Raw genomic sequence first — 20,228 nt, 5'->3', positions numbered from 1 at the left:
ACTTGATCCTGCTGACATGATTGTCTTTGGTCTAAGATGGCCAAATGACCAGCCTTTTATTAAAATACTGATTATTAATAAAACAATTAAATTGCCCAGAAATTAAGTCTCTTGAACCTTTTTAATTGCCACAATGGCCTAGGAGTATTTTCAGGGGACCCATATGGATATTTAGTGACATACTTATGGCAAGTTTAGACTCTGTGCATGACCATTTCCTGTCTGTTGATCAATTGATGAACTAGAATTGGGCACCATTCATAAAAAAGACCTAAAATGGTCAAGTTAGTCTATCTCTCTCTTTCTGATTCCATTCCAGTGAGAATAAAATGTTGTAAACCTTCAAGTGTAGAGAGAGGTCTCAGACCTTTATCTCTCTACCCAGACCATGGCCTGGAATTGGATGACTTTACTATTGGTTCCATTTTTGTGGCATCTATTCCCTCTTGCTGTTAGATGAAAGAGTATTGGTGATCTTGTGAGTTTTGAAAAGTTGCAAGAATGATCTTCAGGAGGTCCAGGAACTGGAGTACATACCAGAGTTTACCAGTAGTTGAATCAGCAAGGTGCTGGGGCCAAGAAGGTACCTTCTTTTTTTTTTTAAACCATTTTATTTATTTATTTTTCCAATTACATGCAAAGATAGTTTTCAACAATCATTTTTTGCTTTGTTTTTGTTTTGGGAAAGATTTTAATTATCTTGAGTTTTACAACTTTTCCCCCATTCTTGCTTCCCTCTCCCCCACCTCCCACAGAAGGCATTCTGTTAGTCTTTACCTTGTTTCCATGGTATACATTGATCTCAGTTGAATGTGATAAGAGAGAAATCACATCCTTAAGTTAGAAAAATAAAGTATAAGAGATAGCAAAATTACATAAGATAATGGGGTTTTTTTTTCCTAAATTGAAGGTAATAGTTTTTGGTCTTTGTTCAAACTCCACAATTCTTTCTCTGGTTACAGATGATATTCTCCATTGTAGATAGCCCAAAATTCTCCCTGATTGTTGCACTGATATGAATGAGCAAGTCCATCAAGGTTGATCATCACCCCCATGTTGTGTTAGGCTATACAATGTTTTTCTGGTTCTGCTCATCTCACTCAGCATCAGTTCATCAAATCCCTCCAGGCTTCCCTGAATTCCCATCCCTCCTGGTTTCTAATAGAACAATAGTGTTCCATGACATACATAGACTGCTAAGTCATTCCCCAATTGAAGGACATTTACTTGATTTCCATTTCCTTGCCACCACAAACAGGGCTGCTTTGAATATTTTTGTACAAGTGATTTTTTTTACCCTTTTTCATAATCCCTTCAGGTTATAGATCCAATAGTAATATTGCTGGATCAAAGAGTATGCACATTTTTGTTGCCCTATGGGCATAATTCCAAATTGCTTTCCAGAAAGGTTGGATGAATTCACAGCTCCACAGAAAATATATTAGTGTCCCAGATTTCCCACATCCCTTCCAACATTTATCATTGTCCTTTCTGGTCATATTGGCTAGTCTGAGAGATGTGAGGTGGTATCTCAGAGATGCTTTAATTTGCATTTCTCTAATAGTAATGAACAATCATTTTTTGTAAGATTTTATTTCACATTTTTTTCTGCCTCCCTCCCTTTCATCCACCTCCCCCTGAGAGAAAGCAATCTAATATAGGTTATATATGTATAACCTGTTAAAAATATTTATGTTAATCATGTTGTGAAAGAATCAAAGCAAAAAAATAGAAAAATCATAATACATAAAACAAGTTTAAAAAATTGAAAATGGTAAACTTTGGTCTGCATTCAGACACCATAATTTCTTTTTTGGATGTGGATGGTATTTTCCATCACAAGTCCTTTAGAATTGTCTCTGATTATTGTCCTGCTGAGATGAGTAAGTCCATCATGGTTGATCATCACACAACGTTGTTGTTAGTGTGTGCAATGGTCTTCTAGTTCTGCTCACTTCAGTCAGCATCAATTCATGCAAGTCTTTCCAGACTATTCTGAAGTACCATCCCTCATGATTTCCTACAAAACAATAGCATTCCATCACAATCATATGCCACACTTTGTTCAGCCATTCCCCAACTGATGGGCATCCCTTAAGGAGGAACCTTGACTCAGTAAAACAGTGGATCAACCTAGTATCAGAGATGCTGTTTCTTGCCACAAGGAAGCAACTTGAGTTGCAGCTATATTACATTTATAAGTGTATACTACATTTATGAGTGATTGCTTTGCATTGATACCAGGATAGGGGTCTAAGTTAATAGAATACACTGTAATTTGTCAAAGCCCCTAGAACCCCCAAGGAGTCAACTGTCTAATACTGGTAGAAATTGAGATAGGGTAGCCAGGTATCTCAATGGATAGAGCACTCTGGCTTTAAAGAAAAAGACTGTGCATCAGTAGGTTACATCACAGCTTTACCTTATAGTAGTGAGGAGGTGGAAATAGTAGCCCTGGATGGTTCAGATCCAAGCAATATTTCTGAAATATCATTTTTCTTTTTGGTAAACTCCATACTACAAAGTGTTTGCTGAAGATTGCAAACAAGGGTCCAGGTTGCTCTTGAGACTGCACATGTTTAACTCAGAGATGAGGAGACTTATGGGGATAGGTGTAGACAAGGCGGTGATGATTGGTTTCAAGTATTTGAAGGGTGGTCATGACCCAGGTTTCCTTTTCCTCTGAATTTTCTTGCTCTTCTCTAGAAGGTAGAGAAAACAAAGAAATCTGCTTTTATTCAACATAAAGGCTTTTACTAAAGATCTTTCAAATGAGATGCTCTGAGGGGAACATTTGAAAGAGAGTTTGCCTGCTTTAGGAGAAAGACACTAGAGAAACCTGAGAGGTGGCAAACTGTAGGTAACATATACTTAGTGAATTCTAGCCCCAGTCCCAATAGGGGCTCTTAGAGTCAGCCCCTGAAATTGAAACCTACCTATGTGATCTTGGGCAAGTCACTGAACTGTTATTGGTCTCCCAACATCTGTAAAATGGGGTACTAATAGTATCTACCTCAGGGTTCCTAAGGCAATCAAATGAATTAACATATTTAAATGCTTTGCAAATTACAAAGCTATATTTATCAGCAGCAGCAGCAGTGTTATCATCTATTATTGGAACCTCCAGTAATCAGCCCACTGAAGCATTTGGCTTGCAGGGACAGGACAATAGAAAGATGATTCTTTCTCTGATGAGACTTTGAGAATGGGCAGTGTAAAATGATTCTGCTACCCCTACTCTGCAAAGTGTTCAGGTATGCCTGTGACATACCTGATCAGATTAGGTAGAGGAGGAGCAATGGAGCCTCATTAGGTTTAAAGTCATCATTGTTCATTTAATTTTCAGTGTATTAAAAGATGGTAGGGAATTTGAGATTTCAGACTACCCAGGAGCTGTTGCTCCAGACTTCTTGCTTTCTTAGTTTTTGTAAGGCAATGGGGTTAAGTTGCTCCAGACTTCTAATTCTAAACTTTGTCAGTTTTAATTTTACTCAATTCATTTTTTCCATGCTATAAAATTTTATTGTATTAACAAAATAAGACAAACCAACCTTTAAATTTTCCACTTTGTCAAAGGTAAAATAATCAGCAGTGCTCATTGCAGTTTTTCTTATTAAAAATATATTTTAGGACTTTCCAGAAGAATACATTACTCACATGCCTTGAGAAATATATATACCTTTTGACATCATCCATTAAAATCAAATAACTAATACAGCTGATGAGAAAAAAATAGAAAAATAATTGAAGTATTTAAAATGAAATCCTACAATTTACTTCTTTTTAATTTAAATTTTAAAATTCTGTTTAAAAATTAGGAAGATATAATAATGGAAAGATAAGTCTTTAGAGAATTATATAACCCTTTTAAGTATTTTAAAGTATTTTAAGTATTTAAAATTTTTTTAAAGCTACATTTAATAAAGGCTATTATATTCTCTTCTGTTTTTCTAGTACAAGTACTTTGAGATGTAAAATATGAGTCCTTAGCAGAATCAGAAGAACATTGTATACCCTAACAGCAACATGGGGGTGACGATCAATCTTAATGTGAAGTACAATATCAATGTTTGTGAAATTCCTGTATAGAAAGGGGTCCCTGACATCCTTCTGGGCCCTGAGAAATTCCTTAGAAATATAACTTTGGCTAGGTGCCTTTAGGTCTGAATATAGTCTGATAGGACACAAGGGGTCATGGATATACCATAAAATTGTCTAAAGATTTACAAAGCATCCTTGTTAGCCTAATTGTCTTGCTGTATCTGTTAAATTCCAGGACTGTCTCCCCCTTTCCCAGATGCAGCTGGAACCATAAGATAGTAAATTCCTGACTCCCTCCATCTCAGACAATCATTACACAAAGACCCTGACCCCTTCTCATCCCTATCTATACTGAGCCATATGTTTATATGTTTGTATTAGTATAACAAGATAATATATCTAACTGCTGACTTTGCTTCTGTATCTTGCTTGTTCTCTGTACTCCCCCCCAAACACTATAAAAACCCTATCCCCTGAACACTCAGGTACTGTCTGATTTGGGTACTCAATCCCCAGATAGTCCCTGGGAATAAAGATCGCCAATCTTATCAAACTCTGGTCTCCGTCTTGCTCTTTGGGTACAACAAATGGACTTGCTCATTCCATCAATGCAATAATAAGGGACAATTTTAGAGTACCTACAACAGAGAATACCATCTGTATCCAGAGAAAGAACTGTGGAGTTTAAACAAAGACCAAAGACTATTGCCTTCAATTTTTTTCTTAAAGTGTCTTATGTACTGCATAATTTTGCTATCTCTAATATTTTATTTTCTCCTCAAGGATATAATTTCTTTCTTAACACAATCAATTTTGGTCAATATATAACATGGAAACAATGTAAAGACTATCAAACTGCTTTCTGTGGGGGGTGGGGGAAGGGAGGTTAGGGGAAAAATTGTAAAGCTCAAAACCTTACAAAAATATTAGGTAGAAACTACTATTATATATAATTGGAAAACATAAAATATTTAAAAATAAAATAAAATGAGTCTTTGAAGATGATAAAGATTACATTAAAGACATGTAGAATAATCCATGATATAAAGCATTAGAGTATTTGCCCATATAATACTTAAAAATTCATTAAAAATATTAATATGTACAAGACACTGTACTAGATACTAAGGAATTAAAAAAACATAAAATATTTTATAGAATCACAGAATTTCATAATCAAAAGGTACCTCAGAGCATTCATCCACCTGATGCTGGGGGAATGCTTTTAGGGTGGTCTAGTCACATTGAGAATTGTGAATGAATTCACTTTAAAGACCTAAGCTTGACTCAGAGGTATTTAGGGACAAAAGAAAATTTATTTACAAATTATTTTTTTAGTTTAGTTCTTTTTTTTTGCAAGGCAAATAGGGTCAAGTGGCTTATTCAAGGCCACACAGCTAGTCACTTATTAAGTGTCTGAGGCTGGATTTGAACTCAGGTACTCCTGACTCCAGGGCCAGTGCTCTATCCACTGTGCTACTTAGAGGTCCCTTATTTACAAATTATTGTGGATATTAAAGTAACAAGAAAATTGAGCAGATTTCTTAGGGAAAATTTAGCAGAAATTAAGAGAAAGAATAAATAAATGAAGTTGCAATATCGTTGCAATTGGGCTGATCCAGATGATAAGCAATATAAAGAAAGAGTAGTATAGGAGAGACAATTAAGGACAGTTGTAAGGTGATTGCTTCCAGGCTGATTAGTCGCACCTGGGATAAGCAGCATAAAGACAGAAAGAGCACTTGCAAGGGCATTGCATCTGGGTTAATTCTAGGGGATAGGTGAAGCTAGCTGGTAGTAGAGGGATGTGTTGGAAAGGGGTAGGGGGAGGAGTTAGGATGGTGCCAGGGAAATATTAAAGAGAGGGTAACATAGATTGTGCATATCCTGAAGGGTAAATTCTGTGTCTTCAAGTAGATTCTGTAATAATGGGGACAGAGTATGGATGTATGGATAGGCTTCTATTCACTTTGAACAATGGAATGGAGGTCAGTGTTAATACAAGTTCAACATGGAATGAAAAAAGTTAAACATAGAACATTTTTCTCTGCTATATACCCATCACTCTACTTTAAATCTCCATTGCCATTAAAGCCTAATCAGATAGTCCTAGCTGAGCAAACTGAACAGAAATGATACAATCAAAGGAAACCCACAATCTCCCAAAACAGTTTACTCTACTCTTAGACAGTTCTGATCTACTGAAATGACTGAACAACGAAAAAATTGTCAGTGACCTTTTCTTTTTATCAAGTCTATATCTGCTTCTCAGTGCCAAGGAGAACAAGCTAATACTCATATCCCCATTACAGTTATTCAAATCCTTGAAGGTAGAAATATACTTAATTCTATTTATGAGTAGGCAGCCTATAAAATATGTGTGATATTCTGTATACCATGTGACACATGATTTTTTTTTTAGGTTTTTGCAAGGCAAATGGGCTTAAGTGGCTTGCCCAAGGCCACACAACTCAGGTAAATATTAAGTGTCTGAGACCAGATTTGAACCCAGGTACTCCTGACTCCAGGGCTGGTGCTCTATCCACTGCAGTACCTAGCTGGCCCCACATGATTATTTTTTTTTAAATTGTCAATTTCTATTTATTTTTACTCTTTTTCTTTCTTTTAGATTACATGCAAAGGTAGTTTTCAGTATTCATACTTTCGCAAGTTTATGAGTTCCACGTTATTTTTCTTTTTTCAAAAAGCTGCAACAATTTCTGTTTTGTCATGTATGTTTTCATTTATGATTTCTTGAAATATAGCTGTGAAAAGACAGGCTTTTAAGAAGTCCAGTGTCTTTCAAATGCAACTCCTTGATAAGACTTTTAAACTCAAATTGCTCTGACTCTCACTGAGTAGCTAATAATAGTCCCCAACCCAAGCCTCTGTGGCTCATTGTTTAGGTGAAGGCTTAGAACGAATGTTAATAGCAATTGTTTTTCTGTTCTGGCCCCAACCCATAAAGGTCTTCCTGTCCCAAATTAATAGTTTTGTTATGATAAATTGGACTATCTTTTGTCTCAATTCTTTCCTAGCCCTTCATTATTGCTTGGCACAGCCTCACACAAACTGAGACCTGGGAAAAAAACAAATTTAGAAAGGACAAAGTCACTCTCTTCATCCCAGACTATGGCCAGTTGCTTCAACTTTTGTTTTGCCCCTGAACTTCAGCTGGAGAGAGTGAGGTTGATTATTTGGGGCAGCAATGCCTCACTTAAATCTAATTCATGTCCATTCAAAACATTATCCTTGTGATGTCATCAGTCCTCTTTGGGAAAGGACAAACAACCACCACTACATCCATATGACAATTAGGGCACTGCATTAGTATAAGCAGTCCAAATCATCTCATGTATTGCCTTCCTTAAGCCTCAAATACTTAATTAGTTGTAACCCTGCTCAAATCATTTAAACTCTGTTTGCCTTAATCCACTGGAGCAGGAAACCAAAAAATACTCTAATAGCTTTGCCAGGAAAATTCCACAGACAGATTTGGAGTCATTAAAAAGGGATCATAAATAACCATATAGGCCCTTTAGAAATATTATCTCATTTGATCGTTGCTATAACCTTGAGAGGTAAGTGCTATAAAAAAATCAGTTTTAAACTGATATTTATTTTTTTTTAACTTTTTTAAAATTTATTTAAGGCAATGGGGTTAAGTGACTTGCCCAAGGTCATGTAGCTAGGCAATTATTAGATATCCGAGGTCAAATTTGAACTCAGGTCCTCCTGTCTCCAGGGCTGGTGCTCTATCTACTGTGCCACCCAGCTGGCCCCCCTAAACTTATATTTCTTTAACAAGTCACTAGAAATTCCCCTATTTCATATTAACCTCTTTTTTGCTCAGTGCTGCTGAAGCAACTAGGGTGGAGAAATCAGAGAGCGATGACTGTGGTTCATTTTGGGTGAAGAAATCACTAGGCTCTCTGACTCACATTTAATTTCCAAGTTGCTGCAAAAGTTCACAAATTGCTAAGGGAAAAAGAGTTAAAGTAAAGGGAGGAAACCACTGAGCCCTAAGAAGAGAAGGAAGCTAAAGGAAGAATAACAAAAACAGTTAAGAAAGGGAAAAAAACGGGAGGGTAGGTGGCGAAATAGAGCACCGGCCTTGGAGTCAGGAGTACCTGAGTTCAAATCCGACCTCAGACACTTAACACTTAATAATCACCTAGCCATGTGGTTTTGGGCAAGCCACTTAATCCCATTGCCTTGAAAAATCTAAAAAAAAAAAAGGGAAAAACAAAGGGGAAAGGATGCAGCCATAAGATGGTGACTCGGCTTAGATCAATGTGGATCCAGCCACATGGGACCACATGGTCCAACCCCAAGGAGCTGGGATCATATAGATCCAGCATGGAGAAAGGAAGAGGAAAGAAAACTGGGAAGCCTGCTACAAGAAGAGGAATAGATGAGGTACATTCAAGTACCCCTTGGCAAAGCTAATTTGCATTTGAAAAGGACATAGAGACCACTCACAAAATAAGTCTTGCCTTTTTTTGTTTGCTTGTTTTTTGGTAAAGCAGTGGGGTTAAGTGACTTGCCCAAGGTCACATAGCTAGTTAATTATTAAGTGTCTGAGGGCAGATTTGAAATCAGGCCCTCCTAACTCCAGTGGAAGTACTCTATCCCCTGCCACATAGCTGCCCCTTAGACTTGCCTTCTAATGCCATAAATAGACCTAGAAGTACTTATGGGATTCCTCCTTTCTTCTCCCCTCATCCCGCTCCCATCATCCCTTCCTCTACCTCTTCCTGAGGTTCCCTCCCAGTCTTCTGTTGCTTGACTCAGCCCCATCCTAAATTGGAGGTACTCTTCTTTGGTTAGAAGAGCAGGAGGTGAAGGGATAATGGTATTTAAGTCAAGAGTAAATGTCTATCAAGAAGAAAGTTCAGCCCTCAGGCAAGGTTTCTCCATGTAGGTGAGCTGAAGGTCAAGGTCTTACCTAGGTGAACTATCAATAATTATGCCTTTAACCTAATTTAGTTTTGTTCTTCCTTAAGTCTAAAACATCCTTACTTTGGGGAAGTTTTCCCAATAGTTTCATCAGTGCTATTCTCATTTTACAGAGGGGGAAATTGACAGCAGTTAAGTGATTTACCCAGGGTCACACAGCCAGTAAGTGCCTGAAGAAAAACTTGAATCTATGTCCTTCTGACCCCAGGCCCAAAGCTCTCTGCCACCTTTTACCCCTACAAGGTGAGTGAAAAGGAACATCACTAATAGATAAGGAAAGTGATGCTCAAAGTAGAAGCTGCCTCCTCAAATTCACAATAGCTGAACCAAGACACTTACCTCAGGTCTCTTTATTCCTTTTCTGATCCTGAGCTCTTTTCTACCTTTTTTTCCCCTTTTGGTCTAGATCTATGATTGAATTGCAATGAGTCGTGGAAAATTCTTCCACTGGTACAAATATGCTTGTTACTCATCTATTATTTAATAATCTACAATGTGAACAAACTACTCCCAAAGGTCAAATCCAATCTACTGTCACCTGAAGGTAAGAATGATGTTTGTATTTTAAAACTACAATAAAACTTTATTTGAAAACTTAAAATCCATTCTTAACTGATAGCTGCACAAAACAAGAATCCAGACTATCTGGTCCCTGGCCATATTTTGCTGACCAGGTTGAGGATGCACAGGTCACTGAAAAGTCATGTTAAAGAAAGGGCCTGATCTTCCTGATTCTGACATCAGTCCCCTACCAAGTAGGCTCTCCTTTTTACTACACTCCAGACTAAATATGGAAAGAATATAAAGGTGAAATATAAGCTATTGTGGCCTTCAGGAGATATATTGCATGTGGGAGGACAACTAGGTAGTACAGTGGATAGAGGAACAGCTCTGGAGTCAGGAGGACCTGAGTTCAAATTCAGCCTCAGATACTTTATGCTTACTATCTGTATGACCTTGGGCAAGTTACTATCCTGATAGACTCAAGCCTAGAGTCATCTCTAGACATCTTGATCATATCTGGCCACAGGATCCAAATACTGCTGTCGGAGAAAGTGAGGCACTTAAATCCAATTGTTATGGCATCCTGCTCCCTGAAGTCAAAGTCTTCTTTAAGAATGAAAGATAAGGGGCAGCTAGGTGGCACTGTGGATAGAGCACTGGCCCTGGAGTCAGGAGGACCTGAGTTCCATTCTGATCTTAGACACTTAATAATTACCTAGCTGTGTGGCCTTGGGCAAGCCACCTAACCCCATTGCCTTGCAAAAAAAAAAAAAGAAAGAAAAGAATGAAAGATAAGCAGCAGCTAGTGGTGCAGTGGATAAAGTACCAACCCTGGAGTCAGGAGGACCTGAATTCAGATATGACCTCAGAGACTTAAGAATTGCCTAGCGGTGTAACCTTGGGCAAGTCACTTAACCCCATTGCCCTGCAAAAAACAAGAAAAAAAAAGAAAGGCAGAAAAAGAATGAAGGACAAACAACAACAGCATGTGGGATTAGAAATAATTGAAAAGTAAAATGGAAAGACCTCAAGCAGTACTGGCAGAATATGAGTAGAAAAAGTCTGAACAAAGGCATTCATGAATGGGCGACAAAGGTAAAAGTAAACTCTTGAAGAGTTGGTTTCCTATTGCATTATTTTTAGGAATATCATAAGCCTGTAGCTATGGGGAGTTTAGAAAAGTATTTTTTTTTTAAGGCTTTTTCAAGGCAGTGAGGTTAAGTGGCTTGCCCAAGACCACACAGCTAGGTAATTCTTAAGTCTCTGAGGTCGGATTTGAACTCAGGTACTCCTGACTCCAGGGCCAGTGGTGCTCTATCAACTTCGACACCTAGCCGCCCCAAGGATTCATTTTTAATTGCACAAAACTACCAAGTATGTCTCCTTAGTGATCTAATAATAATCATGTTGTCAAATTATTACTTTTTTGGTGATTTTTCTTTCTTTTTTTTTAATGTGTAAAGATGGCTTTCAACATTCGGTTTTTCCAAGATTTTGAGTTCTACATTTTTCTCCCTCTTATTTCCTACCCCCTTTCCCATGACAGAAAATAATTTGATATAGGTTATACATGTATAGCCATGTTAAACGTATTTCCACAGAAAAATTACTTTTAACAAGTGTGTATATTTCATCTTTCTGCAAAGTACTATGAAAAATGCTTAGCAAGTTTTTTAAATACTTTTCCCCCATATTTGTCATTTTGCTGTTCTATCTATAAAGTTTGTAAATTCTAAGAAACCAATTTTCATTTCCCTTTTTAAATTAAGTTTATAAGATATTAAGATAAAAAGAATCCTTTCCTTCTACTTTTGGAGAATTATATTATAAAAAGACAGCCTTGATACAGTGGAACTTTCTATTTGGAGATAGGATAATTAATACATGTATAATTTTGAGTGGCCACTCTATTTTTTGGGCCTCAGTTATTTGTAAAATAAAGATATTGGACTAGTTACTCTCTAAAGTCAGTTGAAGTGATAAATTTTATGACCTATAAAGCAAAGGACCTGGGCTAGATGATTGTGAAAGTCATGTGCAGTTTTAAATAATTTGCGAAATTAAGAGGCTGTATCTCTAAGGTCATTTACAATTCTAAATCTTAGTATCATAATATGCAAAGTGTAGTTGAACTTTAGACTATTCTTCCTCCAGTGTTCTACTAATAGCAGCCATCTCTTATATGGTAAAGCTCTGTAATTTAACTGGTAAATGCTAAAGTGGAATTCATGTAGCCAAGGCAACAGAGTAATACTAAAAATAACTTAACACAGCACTTTAACAAAGAGTAGGATTCTTTTCCTTACATGAGGCAAAACCCTATGGAAGTATTAGTTTGATGGAGACCACCAAATATGAGTGTATCTGCTCTTTTTCCGGTGGGAATTTTTCTTTTCACAATAAAATTGCTCTGGAACTTTAATAGTTTTGTTATATTCATTCCTCTCTTATTGTAGAGGGCATCACCATCTTCTGAATCCTTAGACTCACAACCTAGGAGTCATCCAGGAGATCTTAACTTTTTTTTTTTCTTTTTAGATTTTTGCAAGGCAATGAGGTTAAGTGGTTTGCCCAAGGCCACACAGCTAGGTAATTATTAAGTGTCTGAGGTCGGATTTGAACTCACGTCCTCTTGACTCCACAGCCGGTAGGCCTCCACTGGGCCACCCAGCCGCCCCAAGATCTTGACTTTCAAGCTCTTGCTGGGCTTGTTGATTTCAACTTTGCAATATTCCTCCCCTGCAGGCTCTCAGGACTCACACCTGGACTGCACTGATAGAGGAGCCTGGTGGGGCCTGGCCCTCAGGGATCTCTCCCCAGTCTCATCAATTTACATTTAGACACTAAGTATCTAGCAATTTACAATCTTTGAGAACTGCCTGGGGAGCCCGGAGAGGGTAAAAGACCTTAAGAGGGTCATTCAGTCCCTATGTGTATGGACAGATCAGGTGGCACAGTGGTATGCTGGTTAGAGTGCTGACCAAATCCAGCCTTAGACCCTACACTTAATAGCTGTGTTACCTTGGGCAAGTCCCTTAACCCTGATTACCTCACATCCAGGACCATCTCCCATCTTCCTGATTCATATCTGGCCACTGGATCCAGATGGCTCTGGAAGAGAGAGTGAGGCTGTGACTTAGCATAGCACCCCTTCAATCAAATCTAATTCATGGGGTTTTGTCATGGCATTACCTCCCTGATGTTATGGGCTTCTTTGAGAACATAGGACAAACATCATCATCAAATGTTTTTCCTAAAATGCAGGTCCCACTCAGTAAACTCCAGCAACTCCCTATTGTCTCCAGGTGCAAATACGAAATATGGTTTAGCATTGTGAAAAAATAATTTCTCATTAACTATATTGTTCTCTTTAAAGAATACTTGGCTTCATATCAGATACACCTTAAAAGTTAAGATTCCAAAGGTCTCTTGCCCATGTTAATTATAAATCCAGGTGAACAATGCTCAGGATGTAAGGAGACAAGAATTTAGAAAGAGAAACAAGATGATAACCTTTGCAGATCAGTTTTGGGTAGAGATATCACGAAAATTGCTAGGTCATGCAGTGGACAGAGCATGACCTTGGAGTCAGGAGGACAGGAGTTCAAATTTGATGCTTGACACTGAGTAGCTATGTGACCTTGGGCAAGTCACTTAACTCTAACTACCTTGCATTCAGGCCCATCTCTAATCATTCTGATTCATATTTGATCACTGGACCCAGATGACTCTGGAGGAGAAAGTGAGACTGGTGATTTAGCACAGCACCCCCTCACTCAAATTCAGTTCAGGTGCTTGTCAAAGTATCACCCCCCCAATAAAGTACAAACATTATCATCGTGTACAGGCTACTAAGAAGTTTAATGATTTTTCCCCCCATTTCCCCAATGGTATAAGAATCCACTTTCTAGGTTTTTTGGTTGGTAAATCCCAGAGAATAAAATTTCATTTCTACTCTATATTTTTCTGTCATTTTATTTTAACCCTATGTTTTTAAAGTTCTTAGAGTTTTAGGATTCACAGCATTCACTCTTCCTGCCTTTCCAGTCTTCTTACTCTTTACTCTTATTCTTCTTACTCCTTACTCATATTCTTTGCATCCTTTTTTTTTTGTTTCCCCTCTTTAGATGGTGAGCTCCTTGAAGGCAGGGATTTTATTTTGGGTCTTTCTGTATTCCCATTGCTTAGCAAAGATACTTAATAATTGTTCAGAGTGAATGTTTATGGCTGTTAGAGCTAGGTCTGGGATAGTCAGGCAGTCTTCAAAGTAAAACTTATGGGTTTTATTACCAAACCCCTGGATTTTATGGCATCCTAGCTCCCCATAATGTTTTGTTTCACATTTTTTTATTTGATATTTATTTATTCTCATTTTGTACAAATATTGTTTTTATACATTAATAAAATATTCTTGTATAAGAGTAAACAAAATACCCCCTCCCCCAAAAAAATATAGACTCGCTTGAGTGATAAAGTAAAGGGGAGAGAAAAAAATTAAAATTAAATAAAAATAATAGTAATAATTGTAGGTATGGCCAGGTGGTGCAATGGACAGAGCACCAGCCCTGGAGCCAGGAGCACCCGAGCCCATATCCGGCCCCATATACCCAACAATCACCCAGTCATATGACATGCAAGCCCCCCCCCAACCCCACTGTCCTGCATAAACCCCCCCCAAAAAAAGAAAAAAAAGACCCAAAATAAAATAAAATAGTAATAATAGTAGGGGCAGCTGGGTAGCAGACAGAGCATTGGCCCTTGAGCCAGCAGCACCTGGGTCCAAGTCCAACCTCAGACACCCAATGATTACCCTGCTATGCAGCCCCAGGCAGGCCACCCAGCCCTATTTGCCCTACACCCCCCAAAAAAATTATAATAAAAAATGTGCTTTAGTCTTTGTTCCAACACCAACAACTCTGTCATGGGTGGATCACATTCTTTATGATAAGTCCATTGAAAAAAGTTACTTCCATATTTTTCCACCTTTGCCATTGCTGATTGCAACTCTCTCCTTTCGTATTTCTTCACTACCATGTACTATATTTTCTCTCTCCTTTCACTCTGACTCTGCTGTAGGGTAGCTGAGTGGTGCAGCAGACAGATCCTTGGCCCTGGGGCCAAGAGGCCCCGAGCCCCCCTACCACCCCTTAGGCCCAGCATCTACCTGGCCCTATGGTCCTGGACAGGCCATCCAATCCCAGCCCCTTGCAAGAAGTAAAAAAGAAAATGTGTTATATCTGACCACTCTCCCCCCCATGGTCCATCCTCTCCTCCATCACTCACATCCCCCCCTTCCCCCTGTCCCCCCCTTCTTACTCCAGATGCCTATACCCCATTGAGTATATATATGCTGTTTCCTCTCCTAGCCACCTCTGATGAGAGTGGAGATTCCCTCATTCCCCCTTGCCTTCCCCCCTTCCATATCATTGCAATAGCTCATTGTAATAAAGAAAAATCTTATTATATGAAATATCTTGGCCTATTCCCTCCCCTTCTTTCTCCCATTACATTTCCCTTTTTTCTATTGACTCCATTTTTACACCATATTTTATCTTCAGATTCAGCTTTCTCCTGTGCTTCAACTATAAAAGTTACTTCTTCCTGCTCCATTAACTGAGAAGGTTCATATGAGTATTATCAGTGTCATTTTTCTATGCAGGAATACATGCAGTTCATCATCATTAAGTCCCTCATATTTTCCCTTTCTCCTCCAATCTCCATACTTCATCTGAGTCCTGTATTTGAAGATCAAACCTTCTGTTCAGCTCTGGCCATTCCAACAGGAACATTTGAAATTCCCCTGGTTCATTGAAAGTCCATCTTTTCCCCTGGAAGAGGACATTCAGTTTTGCTGGGTAGTTGATTCTCAGTTGCATTCTAAGCTCTTTTGCCTTCAGGTATATTCTATTCCAAGCCCTATGAGCTTCCAATGTAGTTGCTGCCAAGTCCTGTGTGATCCTGACTGCTGTGCTGTGAAATTTGAATTGCATCCTTCTGGTTGCTTGTAATATTTTCTCTTTGACTTGGGAGTTCTGGAATATAATATTCCTAGGGGGTTGGTTTTTTGGGATCTCTTTCTCTGGGGGATCGGTGGATTCTCTCTATTTCTATTTTGCCCTCTGGATCTAGAATATCAGGGCAATTTTCCTGTAGTAATTCTTTGAAAATGATGTCAAGGCTCTTTTCCTGATCATGACTTTCAGGTATTCCAATAATTTTTAAATTATCTTTCCTAAATCTATTTTCCATATCAGTTGTTTTTTCAATGAGATGTTTCACATTTTCTTCTAATTTTTCATTTATTTTGGTTTTGAAGTTTTGAGTCCTGATTTCTCGTAAATTCATCAATCTCCCTGAGTTCTATTCTTTGTCTGAAGGATTTGTTTTCCTCAGAGAGTTTTCTTATCTCTTTTTCCATCTGGCCAGTTCTGCTTTTTAAAGCATTCTTCTCCTCAGTAACTTTTTGAACTGTTTTATCCATTTGACCTCAGCTGATTTTTAGCATGCTATTTTCTTCAGCATTTTTTTGGATTTCCTTGACTAGACTGCTGACTTCATTTTCATATTTTTCCTGCATCTCTCTCATTTCTTTTCCCAGTTTTTCTTCTAACTCCCTCATTTGATTTTCAAAGTCTTTTTTTGAGCTCTGTCATAGCCTGAGCCCAATTTGTTTTTCTTGGAGTTTTGAGATGCAGGAGTTTGTGCTTCATCTTCAGACTGAGTATTTTGATCCCTCTTGGGCTCATATGCAAAATATTTCTCAATGGTGTTCCTCTTTTTTTCTCTGCTTGCTCATTTTTCCCAGCCTTAGCCTGTTTTTGGGGTGCTTCCTGAGCTTTTGGGACACTCCCACAAGGGTCTCAGTGTGTGAGGCTCTGTCCTCCCTCCTGGTCTGTGAATGACCATATGTGCCCCCTTCTGCCATGGGACCGAGGTGGGGGGGCCTGCTATTCTATGGGGGGCTTAGACTGTGATCAGGATCTGAATGTGGTCAGAGCTCCAGAGTCCTGTTCCAGGGGCAGAGGACAGAGCTGGGCAGTCTCTCTCTCTTCACTCCCCTCCCTAGGTTCAATGGGCTCATGCCCTGGGGACTCCTGCTTACAGGCTCTGCCTGCTTCTGTTTCCTGGATCTGGACAAGCTGCTTACTGTGTGCCCTGGGAGCTGGGCTTCACTCGCTTCCTCTGGCAGGGGTCGCCTGCTGTTCCCTCAATTTGTGCCTGGTATTCCCTGGGTGTAGCTCAGGAAACTCCCTGGCTGCTGTGAGCTGAGGCTCCCAGCACCCTGGGGCTGCCTCGGGGAGGCTGAAGTTCTTTGGCTCTGGCGGCCGCCCCTCTGACCCCGGGGAGCAGAGCCTTTCTGCTCTTTTCCAGGTTACCATGAGTAGGAGAACTGCCTCCCTGGGTCCCTCTGTGGGTTGTGTCACTGGAAACTTTAGTTAGAGTCCTTAGTTTTGTAGATTTATGAGAGCACCTAAGACAGGATCTGCTCTTGTTGCCATCTTGGATCTGGCCCCCCCCCCCCTCCATAAAGTCTTCTAGGCACTTTGAGAAGCATTGGGGACCCTCTACTTGATGGAACAAGGACTTAGTACTTAGTCCAACATGAATTCGTATTGTCTACTGGGAAATGACATAATTCCATTAAAATAAAGATGGCAATATTATCATCTTTGAGAACTGCCTGGGGAACCCTGAGAGGTTAAAAGACCTTAGAGGGTCATTCAGTCCCTGTGTGTATGGACGGATTAGGTGGCACAGTGGTTAGAGTGCTGGCCTCTGGAGTTCATCTAAGTTTCGAACTGACCAAAAGAATTCTTACACGTGTTAATGAAAGTAAACAGATTAAAAACCAAAACTTTCTGATGGCCTGGAGGAAGATGATTGAGGGAGAGGAAGAACTGTGGGGGATGAAGGAGGCGGCATCAGAAGAAATGCATTTTTAAAAAGCACGAATGAAGCGGTTCCTGCTTCGTGGCCAGTCTCTCCAACTGCACTTTGTTATATAGTATCTGCCCCCTGGTCAGTTTCATCCAACTGTGAGGCGCTGAACGGAAGTGCCCTACTGCGCAGACTCCATCCCGGGTCTGGTACCGGAGAGGAAAGCGGTAGCAGGAAGAAGGGGGTGGGGTCCGAGGGCTAGAGGTGGGAGGAGCGGAAGGGAAGCGAGGCCGCGCGTGCGCAGAGCCCCGCGCTCCCGCGCCCCTTCCTGTCTTCCCCTCCCTCCCTCCGTCGCGAGGTTCTAGATCTCCAGGGCCGGTCCGGGCCGGCCCTCTCCCCTCCTCTCCGCTCCCCCCGCCTCGCTCTTCCGTTATTTCCCCTCCCTCGCCGCCGGGACTCTCGCGGCCTTTGGCAGTGCTCTCGCGGTGTTTGGCGACGCCAAAGGCCCAGGGAGCGAAAGGGGGGCGGAAGGCGGCGGAGGGGAGGGGGCTGCCGAGGAGGGAGGCCGGGCCTGAGCGGGAGGAGGGGGGACGTCGGCAGGCCCATGGTGCCGGCTTGCCGCCGCGGCGGCCGCTCCTTCCTTCGGGCCGCTTGAAGGGCCGCCAGGTGAGGACCGGGGTGCCCGTGCGGGGCCGCCCCCCTCCGGCCTGCTCCCCCGCCGGGCCGGGCCGGGCCGGCCCCGCCGCCTCCTGACCGGCCTGCTCTGCTCCTCTCTCGTCCCAGGGCCAGCTGTCGGGGTCGCCGCCTCGGTCGCGATGGGGGCGCAGGACCGGCCGCAGTGCCACTTCGACATCGAGATCAACCGCGAGCCGGGTGAGCGAGAGGGGCGGGCGGGCGGGGGCCCCGCGGGGCCGGACACACGCCCCCTCGCCGCCTGCCGCCGACCCCCTCTTTGTTCCCGCGGCTGTTCCTCGCGTTGGCCCCAACCTCGGGGCTTGGGCCCGGCCCCCGCGGCTGCTTGAGGATGTTTACAAAGTCTCCCCGGCGGGGAGGAAGTACGGGGGGCGGCCTCCGCGGCTGACAGCGGGGCCAGGCAGCCCCCCGGCCCGGCCCCGCCCGGCCTGGCCCCCTCGCGGAGCTGGCGCGGAGCTGGCACTCGCTCTGCCCGCGCTCCGTGCCGCGGGCAAACCGCTTCTCGCCCGCGGGCGGCTGAGGAGCCAGCTCTTCACTTATCTCCCGGGCCCTTCCTCTTCCTTCCATAGTTACCCCACCCTGAAACACCTCAGACATAGTTTGCATAATATTGCTATGACCTCTGCCTTCTTACAATTAAATTACTAAGTGCTAATTATATTAGAGATAATTTGGTTCTTTAGATGATTTTTTTTTGCAAGGCAGTGGGGTTAAGTGGCTTGCCCAAGGCCACACAACTGGTTAATTATTAAGTGTCTGAAGGCAGATTTGAACTCAGGTCCTCCTGACTCCAGGGCTGGTGCTCTACTCACTTTTCCTCCAACTTAACTCTGTGCAGCCTTTCCAGTGCCAGTGAGTTAGGGTTCCATAAAGAACAGTGAACTATTACAATGAAAAAGCTTTTATTTTGGGGCTTGTTTTTGTTTTGCTAAGATTTAAATTCTTAATAGCCAGAAGACTTAAGTGAAACATGTTTTTTAGCAGTCAGAAAAATTGAATCAAAGTTTATTTTAAAATAAGGCTATGTGCCAAGTGTTCTTAAAGCTTTAGTGCACTTTTAAGTTGTTGGATCTTAAAAGTATACTAAATTTAAGGGCAGCTAGGTGGTGCAGTGGGTAGAACACTGGCCCTGGAGTCAGAAGGACCTGAGTTCAAATCTAGCCTCAGACACTTAATGCTTAGCTGTATGACCAGGGACAAGTCACTTAACCCCATTGCCTTGCAAAAAAAATGTGTACTGTCTTTTGGAACATTTATATTTACTTGGTTGGTAAATAAATTTAGTGTCCTTTTGAAATGAAGGAAAGTCATCCTAAATTTGTAAGCAGAAAAGTATGTTTTACCTAAATATTTACTGTCTAAATTTCTTTAATGTCTCTCAAAAGCTTTGGAGAAAAAACGGAGGCTATCAACTCATTCAGAAGACTCGGATTCATCCTCCAATTCATCTTCCTCTTCAGAATCATCTTCTGACAGTGAAGCCGAAAATGAGAGAAGTAGAAGAAGAAAAAACAAGAGGAGACTCAAAATTAAACGTTCTAAAAAGAGTCGAAAGGAGGAGAGTAGTAAACAAGAAGAGCAGAGGATTAAACAGTCATCAAACCACAGAGGGTGAGGGCTAATACAACATAGCTTGATGAGAAAAGTGATAGGGACTTAAAAGCCTAATATCTGAAAGTGTTATACGATAAGTAGTGAGGAAAACTTGAGTCAATTCACACACTGAAGATTTGTGGCATTTTTATTATCATTAAACTATCTGGAAAAATTTCACAGGCCTCCTTTCTATCAAGATGCCTGGGTTTGAAGTTAGAAAATCTCTTTAGACCTCGGGGGGGTAAATGCAAGTGTGTGTGTGTGTGTGTGTGTGTGTGTGTGTGTGTGTGTGTATCTTAGAGAGAGAAAAAGAGAGAGCACTTTTTATTTCCACATTCATGGCTTTTTTTTCCATACCTGGTTGATTTAGTTTTTTAGGCAAGATATTAAATTTGACCATTGAGTATAAAAAGACTTGACTGTCTTGACTGTGAAAGAGCTTTTCTGAAATTTGATGATTTATGCTTACCTATTTAATATTATACAATTGACTTTTCCTAAGTGTGTCATTATTTTAACATTTGACTCTTTCATATGACTTTTTCTTCATGAAATAT

At 40.8% G+C, this 20,228-nt stretch overlaps 1 protein-coding gene across 2 annotated transcripts in view; it reads left to right on the top strand.

Moving 5' to 3' along the window:
- The first annotated feature begins 19,447 nt into the window (after positions 1-19,447).
- NKTR (natural killer cell triggering receptor) overlaps positions 19,448-20,228 on the top strand; it is a 29,102-nt gene continuing 28,321 nt past the window's right edge. For both annotated transcript variants that reach the window (XM_074197859.1, XM_074197858.1), the window contains exon 1: positions 19,448-19,686. The gene's annotated coding sequence lies outside the window, so the exon portion shown is untranslated. The remainder of the gene's footprint in view (positions 19,687-20,228) is intronic.

This window comes from Macrotis lagotis, chromosome 8, assembly GCF_037893015.1.
Source record: "Macrotis lagotis isolate mMagLag1 chromosome 8, bilby.v1.9.chrom.fasta, whole genome shotgun sequence".
NCBI classification, from domain to species: Eukaryota; Metazoa; Chordata; class Mammalia; order Peramelemorphia; family Peramelidae; genus Macrotis; species Macrotis lagotis.
Note: the sequence above shows the minus strand (reverse complement) of the source record. Positions and strands in the feature narration are given on the sequence as shown.